Source organism: Macaca mulatta, chromosome 1 (assembly GCF_049350105.2).
Source record: "Macaca mulatta isolate MMU2019108-1 chromosome 1, T2T-MMU8v2.0, whole genome shotgun sequence".
In the NCBI taxonomy this organism is placed as follows: Eukaryota; Metazoa; Chordata; class Mammalia; order Primates; family Cercopithecidae; genus Macaca; species Macaca mulatta.
Window position 1 is genome coordinate 216,089,293 of NC_133406.1, and position 8,361 is coordinate 216,097,653.

The following is an 8,361-nucleotide window of genomic DNA, read 5'->3' on the forward strand; positions in this document are numbered from 1 at the left end:
CGGGTGGATCACCTGAGGTTAGGAGTGCGAGACCACCTGGCCAACATGGTGGAAACCCCGCCTCTTCTAAAAATACAAAAAACTTACCTGGGTGTCATGGTACACATCTGTAATCCCAGCTACTCGGGAGGCTGAGGCAGGAGAATCACTTGAACCCAGGAGGCGGAGGTTGCAGTGAGCTGAGATTGTGCCACTGCAGTCCAGCCTGGGTGACAGAGCAAGACTCCATCTCAAGAAGTAAATAAAAATAAAAATGAAAATTGTTTTTGGATTTAGAGTAGTTGGGGTGGAATCCAAGAATTCGCATTTCTGGCCAAGTTCCCAAGTGATGCTGACACTGCTGGTCCCTGGACCAGACTTCGAAAATCATTGCATGTAAATTGATGTGTCTGGCCAAGAGCAAGGGCTCAATACCACATGAGGAGATTTCAGTGATATCCACAACCAACCATCTGATGCAGGAACAGGGTAATTTTCTTTAATTTCCAGTTGGGGAAACTGAGGCCCAGAGAAGGCAGTAACTACTGGGAATCATGAGGGAGGACAGGACATGGCAGAGGTGGGACTTAAGCCCAGGTCTTCCAGCTCCACATTGAAGGCTCTGCCACTGGCCTGGAGAACGTGGGTGTCTCTCTGAATTCCCCATAGACGGGGACATGCTCTCAGGAACATACCCAACCCTCCAAGCCTCTCACTCCATCCTCAGCAAAATCCTTCCATTCTCCCAGCCCCTTCTGAGATTATATCCAAGGGCTGGTCTGCCTGGCTCCAGATCTACTTCATTTGTGGAGTCTGCCTCCTGCCGCCCTCCTTCCCTGGCCCCCCAGGGCAAGTCTCAGCCGGATCCTTCCTGCTGCCACTCCCGCCCCACCCCACCCGGGGACCCAGGCCTTGACCCCAGCAGGCATCATGGCAAGGCAGCCTGAACTAAGTCACAGAGGGGTGGTGTTGAGGTCTCCAAGAAGGTCACCTGAAGACATTCACAGTTAACCCCTCACAGCTCATGCAAAGCCATTTTGCATCTTTGTCTCATTTGCTCCCTTGACTTTTGCAGACGGTGGCTTTCCCAAGGGCAGCCCGGCAGGCAGGCTTCAGAATAAAGGCTCTCCCTTCCTGGCCATTCATTCGCTCCTTCATTCAAATACTTACTGGCTGCTTGTTCCATGTCAGGGTCTTGGGAACACAAAGGTGATTAAAACGCAGTTGCATGGCCAGGCACGGTGGCTTACACCTGTAGTCCCAACACTTTGGGAGGCCAAGGTGGGTGGATCACTTGAGGTCAGGAGTTTCAGACCAGTCTGGGCAAAATGGCGAAACCCTGTCTCTACTAAAAATACAAAGATTAGTCAGTGTGGTGGTGCACGCCTGTAATCCCAGCTACTCAAGAGGTTGAGGCAGAAGAATTGCTTGAACCCAGGAGGCGGAGGTTGCAGTGAGCCAAGATCACACCACTGCACGCCAGCCTGGGCAGCAGAGCAAGACTCTGTCTCAAAAAATAAAAAATAAAAAAAAGATAACAACGACAACAAACAAACACACACAGTTGCAGAAGCTCACAGTCAGGTTGGGAAAGTAACTCACTAGGACCCTGAAACAATCGTCACAGGAATGTGTCTGAGGTCTGACCCTGAAGATGGTTTTGAACAGTCCCCAGAGAGCACAAGCCTGGTCTTTATCCACACCCAGAAAAGACTGTACAGAAGCGGCCTGGTATTAGAGCTGAGGTTTCCCACGGCCTGCTGGCCCGCTTATTCCAGGCTGGGGCCAGAGGTAGTAACACTTGGCTGCCCCATGACAGAAGTGGGCAGACGCTACCTGTTTGGGGGTGAAGTGACCACTGAGACAACTAGCTCAGAGGAAATGCAGGCTCATCTGCTTTCCGGGGCTTAATGATGAAGACACACTGCTTCTCAAAGGAAACTGCTTCAGTAAAGATCTTCAAAAGGCAATACACTGTATTTTGGTGACTCTAAGAGGCTTGATTTTTCACATTTTAGTGTCTCTGAAATCGGGGTGTGTCTTACAACAATTGTTGGCAGGAGGCCCTCTCCAGGGAGTGGTCGTAGCCCGCTTACACCGTCACATCGATGATGGGATTCTGTGGCTTGGAAGGAAATCCTGGAGACAATAGAGGAGTGTTCTCTTAACCTCTAGGAACCAAATGGCTGTGGGTACGGGGTGGAGAAGGTGGTAAATCGGACGTGTTTAGCAGCATTCCTCCCATGGGCGTCGAAAGCGGGCCAGCCCCGCACGATGGCACACCCGGCACAGGAGCCCAGCGCCAGCGGCCCTCAGCCACCTCTAGGAAATGCATCCAGTAGTCGTTCCCTTGGTGGAAAGGGGCTCGGGCAGCCACAGAGGAGGCTTCCAGGATGCTGGGAATCTCTCCTGATCTGGGTAGTAGCTACACTCAGTGGCGGGCCAGTAAACCAGACCGCTGAAGGGAAAAAAACAGCCCTGAATTGTGTAGCATTTGCCAATTTCCATGATGTAAAATACTCCCATTGCGGCTGGGGTTTGTTTTTTGTTTTTGTTTTTTGAGACGGGGTCTCGCTCTGTCACCCAGGCTGGAGTGCAGCAGCTCAGTCATAGCTTGCTGCAGCCTCAATCTCCTGGGCTCAAGCGATCCTCCCATGTCAGCCTCCCAAGTAGCCAGAACTTACAGGCACACACCACCACATCTGGCTAATTTTTTAAAAAATATTTTGTAGAGACAGGGTCTCCCTGTGTTGCCCAGGCTGGTCTCAAGCTCCCGGGCTCAAGCAGTCCTCCTGCCTTGGCCTCCCAAAGTGTTGGAATTACAGGTGTGAGCCACTGCGCCTGGACCGCGACTGATTTCAAGTGACCAACAATTTAAAAACCAGTTTGCAAAATTCCTGAGTGTTTAACAATCCTAATGTGAGCCAGCTCCAAGCCGCCAGTGAGTCTAGATGAATATTAACACGGATAAAAATTCATCAAGTGTACTTAGAATGCATGTACTTTATTAGATGTAAACACGGTTTTCCTCTCTAATATATTTTTGAAGAGAGAGGGGGAAATCATCACCAACATTTGCTGGTGTGGAGAACAATATTGTGGGAAAGAGCTGGGCTTCTACTGCTCACTCAGATTTTGTCTTTGTTTTTTTTTTTTTTTTTCTTGAGACAGAGTCTCACTCTGTCACCCAGACTGGAGTGCAGTGGCACAATGTTGGCTCACTGCAACCTCTGCCTCCCGGGTTCAAGCAACTCTCCTGCCCTGACCTCCCAAGTAGCTGGGGCTACAGCCTGTGCCACCACACCTGGCTAATTTTTTGTATTTTTTGTAGAGATAGAGTTTTGTCATGTTGCCCAAGCTGGTCTCAAACTCCTGGCCTCAAGTGATCCACCTGCCTTGGCCTCCCAAAGTGCTGGACACAGACATGAGCCACCACACCCAGCTACTCAGATTTTGGACGTGAAGAAGTTTATTTTCATATAAATCCATCTCATGTCACATAAATTTATTTTCGGATAAATTTTCCTTTTATGTACGGACAAGTGATATATACATATATATATATATAATGCATATGGATATGAAAGAGCTTTTAATTAGTCTAAAATAAAAAATTCTGGCCGGGCGAGGTGGCTCAAGCCTGTAATCCCAGCACTTTGGGAGGCCGAGACGGGCGGATCACGAGGTCAGGAGATCGAGACCATCCTGGCTAACACAATCAAACCCCGTCTCCACTAAAAATACAAAAAAATTAGCCGGGCGTGGTGGCGGCGCCTGTAGTCCCAGCTACTCGGGAGGCTGAGGCAGGAGAATGGCGGGAACCCGGGAGGCAGAGCTTGCAGTGAGCCGAGATCGCGCCACTGCACTCCAGCCTGGGTGACAGAGCGAGACTCCGCCTCAAAAAAAATAAATAAATAAATAAAATAAATAAAATAAAATAAAATAAAATAAAAAATTCTAAGTGATGAGAAGTGTCTTACTGTAGCTGACAGCATTTCTATTTCCTGGGGTACATAAAAGAGCGGTGTATCTATATTCAATGATGTCATAGATTTGTTGAAATATAGTCATATATATTTTTAAGTTTGATGGATGTTCTCAAGAGTTGGTTAGAACACGGAACCAGGAGTCAAGACCCAGAGATGGGTTCTAGGCCTGGATTTGCCACCGTGTGACCTTGGGCAAGTCAATTATTCTCTCTGAGCCTCAGTTTCCCTACTTCCAATGAGGGATTATAATAATATGAGGGATTATAATAATATCTACCTTGCAGGGCTCTTGTGAAGACCAAGTGAGACACTGTGTACAGGGCAGTTTCTGTCTGTCTTTGAGCAAGGCATGATGACAGATCTGCAAAAGGCAACTAATTGTTGTCACTGTTGTTACTTAGCCTCTCTGAGCCTCCATCCTGCAAATGAACCCAAGTCCCAGCTTGTTGGGAAGAGCCACTGAGCCAGTGCATGAGAAAGTGCTGTGTGCAAACTGGGCAGTGCTCTACCCGTGAACAGGACTCTTAAACAATCTAAAGACTGTGCACAACAGACATGGAAACGTATTAGGGCAATGAGACCATGTCTGGACACATCCCCCAAGGAAAGCGTGAAAAGGGAACCACAGGAACAGCGCATCGACGCTCAAACCTCACTTCCACATGTGGAAACATCTGTCAATCTGTGGTCAGACCTGCCGTCCCAGCTAGGCCTCTTGGTCATTTCAGAATAGAGAAGTGGCTGTGGGAATGGCTGCCTCGCCTTCAAGGGGCTGACATGAGGCCTTGGACAGAGGACAGGGGAAGAGGCCCCAGGAGCTGAGCTGGAAACATTCCCAGTGAGGGACTTCACACCGTCCCACCCTGGGCCCAGCTGCACTGTGGCAGGTGCAGTGGCTCACACCTGTAATTCCAGCACTTTGGGAGGCCAAAGCAGGAGGATCACTTGAGGTCAGGAGTTTGAGACAAACCTGGCCAACATGGCAAAACCCCGTCTCTATTAAAAATACAAAAATTAGCCAGGTGTAGTGGCGTGCACCCATAGTCCCAGCTACTCGGGAGGCTGAGGCATGAGAATCACTTGCACCTGAGAGGCAGAGGTTGCAGCGAGCCGAGATTATACCACTGCACTCCGGCCTCAGTGACAGAGCGAGACTCCGTCTCAAAACAAACAAACAAACCAAACAAACAAACAAACAAAAACCTCCCATATCCCCTTTACCTAGGCTCACAGATTGTCATTTTGCTCCACAGGCTCTCTCCGAGTATCTGCATAAATTTTGTTTGCTGAGCCATACAGAAGTATCTACACATGTCAGGACCATTCCCCATGGGCCTCCTGAGAACAAGGATCTGCTCTTACATAACTGGGAACAATAATCACGTTCAGAAGAGTTCACATTGACACAATACAGCTTCCATTGCACCATGTGCATGTGTTTTTGTTTTGTTTTATTTTGTTTTGTTTTTTTGAGACGGAGTCTTGCTCTGTCCACCCAGGCTGGAGTGCAATGGTGCAATCTCGGCTCACTGCAACCTCCGCCTCCTGGGTTCAAGCGATTCTCCTGCCTCAATCTCCCGAGTAGCTGGGATTGCAGGTGCCCACCACCGTGCCCAGCTAATTTTTTTGTATTTTTAGTAGAGATGGGGTTTCACCATCTTGGCCAGGCTGGTCTCGAAATCCTGACCTCATGATCCACCCACCTCAGCCTCCCAAAGTCCTGCGATTACAGGCATGAGCCACTGCTCCCGGCCACCATGTGCATGTTTTTAATATGCATCATCAGTTTTGTGCTGGGTTCTCCTTCTTCCTGCTTCCACATGTCTCAGGTCCTGCCTGTTCCTGGAGCTTGCAGGGTGCCCACTGCTGCAGGTCCAGCGCGTTTTCCCGCCAGGGACAAGGCTGCAGTGAGCCCGCCTGTGCGCTGGAGCAGTGCTTCTCAGAGTCCACCCTGCATCTGATCTCCTGGCGCTCTGGCGGGAATGCAGAGCTGGCTCAGGACTGCAGTGGGGCCTGATCCATCCCAGTAGATGTGGACACAGACCATGCTTTGAGCCGCGAAGCCCTGCGCATGGACCTGTGTATGATTTTCTTTGGTGGGAAGATTGAGCTCAAGAACTCAGTTGCTGTTTCTCGGAGCTTTGAGAACTTAATGTCACTAAGTAGGGTCAGTCCAAGCTTGACGATGGCTGCCTTGTGTGTCCGTGCTCCCACGAAGGTCCGGGCCCTTTGCTGCCTCCCTCGCCCCACCCAGACTCTCCTTCCTTCTTTCTGCACCACAGCCCAGGCTGATGATGGAAACAGCAGCTTCCCACGGTGGACAGGGCTCCCTTCTGTTCTCTCAGCCACGAGCAGCACCCGGAGGGTTACTGTGATCGGCTTTCCAGGCTTGTCCCAGACACCTCTGTGGGCGAATATTTCTGGAACTGAGTATGAGTTACTACGTGCTCACAGACCTCGGTCCACCTGCCTTTAGCTCACTCCTGTTTACAGCCCAGGCAACAGAGGCACTGAGAGATGGAGCGGCTTGCCCAAGGCTACGCGGCCAGCCAGACAGAAGGACTAGAGCTCAACCACGAGGCAATGGTAAGGAGGAGCCCCGCTCTCCAGGGAGGAGGTGAGAATGCCTCTCACCAACTGCTCTGGGGAGAAAATGACATTCTAGAAAGACCCGCCCCGATCACTGGATGGACGCTGGACATTTTGAGGTTTTGAGGGCGTGGGAAAGCCAGGTCAACCAGTCCAAGTCCCTGCCTCTGCTAGGGGCGCTCTCACAATTCTGAAAGTGTGTCCCTGAGCCTCCTGTGGAACCAACACCAGGTCTCCAGTGGTGTGACCTCAGCCCCTCTCTGGGCCCGTGGACCTCCTCCCACATCTGTGCAGGTCAGGGCCATTCCTGCACCGCTGCTTCCCTCTGCTCTGCCCACATGCCCCATTCCTGCCCCCCATCCTGCCCAGGGAGAAAGGGCTCAGAGCAGGTGCCTCACCCTCCCACCTACCTCCATGGTCCTGCCTGACAGCTCCTCCCTCTTTCTCACCTGTCCAGACCTGGAAGCCTCTCTCCACTGTCCCAAGCAAAGGACACATGTCCACGAAGACATTCCCACCTCTAGAGACCACCTCTAGTGCACAGGCACTGCCCAGTGGCCCCCTGCCCGTTCTCCCTGCCCCGGCCTTCTGTTCCTCACCCGCTCTAGCTCCTCCCTTCCTTGGGGCTGTCCCTTGACACTTCCTGTAAACAGCTTTCCATCACTGACCTGCACCACGCCGCTCAGCCTCTGTGCAGACATCACAAAGTCAGAGACGCCCCTCCCTTGCCCAGCAGCCCAGCCCCGAGGCCGCTCCATCGCGCTGTCCAGCGTGGGTTCTCCACGACACTCACCGCCCTGTGAACTGTGTCAGGCTTTACCGGTTGATTATGTGACTCCAACCACTTGAAAGTAACTCCAGGGACCAGGACCTCATCTGTCGTGTTTGCTTCTGTCTCCCCAGATCCCAGAGAAGGGCTTGGCATGAAAGTGGGTGTGTGACAAATGCTCATTTCGGGAATGAATAAAGCACACCTTACAGCACACATGGTGTTTTCATGGCCATCACACACTCAGTCCACACAAGCCTGCACGGTAGGTGGTTACTTTTGCGTACGAGCACATTGAGGTGCCCCTTTTGCGTACGAGCACATTGAGGCTCGGAGGGGTGAAGGGATCTGGCAGAAGTTACACAACCAGAAAGTGGCAGAGCTGGGACCACAAACCCCAGTCTTTCTGGCTCTGAACTCCTTGCTCTCCCAGGTGAAGGCATAAATCCTACCCCGGTGCCCTTGGCATGGGCAGCATCTCCCCTCGTGTGAGGAGTCTGCTCTGAGTCACTTGTCCCGTCTTGCCTGTTGTTGCTGTGATCAGTGTCATTTAGGGACCCATGATTCCCCACTGGGGTCGGTCTTGCCTGGGCGTCAGAATCTGCTTCACCCTGTTCTGCTGTGTGAGCCTGGGCAAGGCACTTCACCTGCCTGGATTTCAGTTTCCTCGTCTGTAAAATGAGTACAGTAGCCATCCTCACAGCCTGCTACAGGGTCAGAGCCCAGTAAACGGGGACTGTTATTCATGTCACTTTATTCATAAGTGGATATTAAAATATTTTTACTACCAAAGTAGTTGCTACATCCATTCTAATTACAAAAATTATAATGACACACAAAGCTAATGAGCTCCCGGCACCCACTGCTGGTTTGGTGAGTAATTTCCAGGACTGTTTTTTGTCTCATCGAAAGAGATAGAGGAGGGGCTTAAAATTGTAAGCATCGCCATCCTGCGTTGCTGAGTCCTAACTTCATTCTTCCACGCAGCTCTTTGTCTCAGAGATGTCCCCATGCTTTATCTTTTATTTTTACTTA

The 8,361-nt window shown here is 50.9% G+C and overlaps 1 long non-coding RNA gene across 1 annotated transcript; it reads right to left on the bottom strand.

Annotated features, from left to right (window-relative positions):
• Positions 1–5,402: 5,402 nt before the first annotated feature.
• LOC144335195 (uncharacterized) lies at positions 5,403–7,162 on the bottom strand. The gene is made up of 2 exons (XR_013405786.1): positions 7,007–7,162; positions 5,403–6,372 (listed from the first exon to the last, which is right to left on the bottom strand). It is a non-coding gene; the product is annotated as an uncharacterized LOC144335195 (long non-coding RNA).
• Between the last annotated feature and the right edge of the window lie 1,199 nt (positions 7,163–8,361).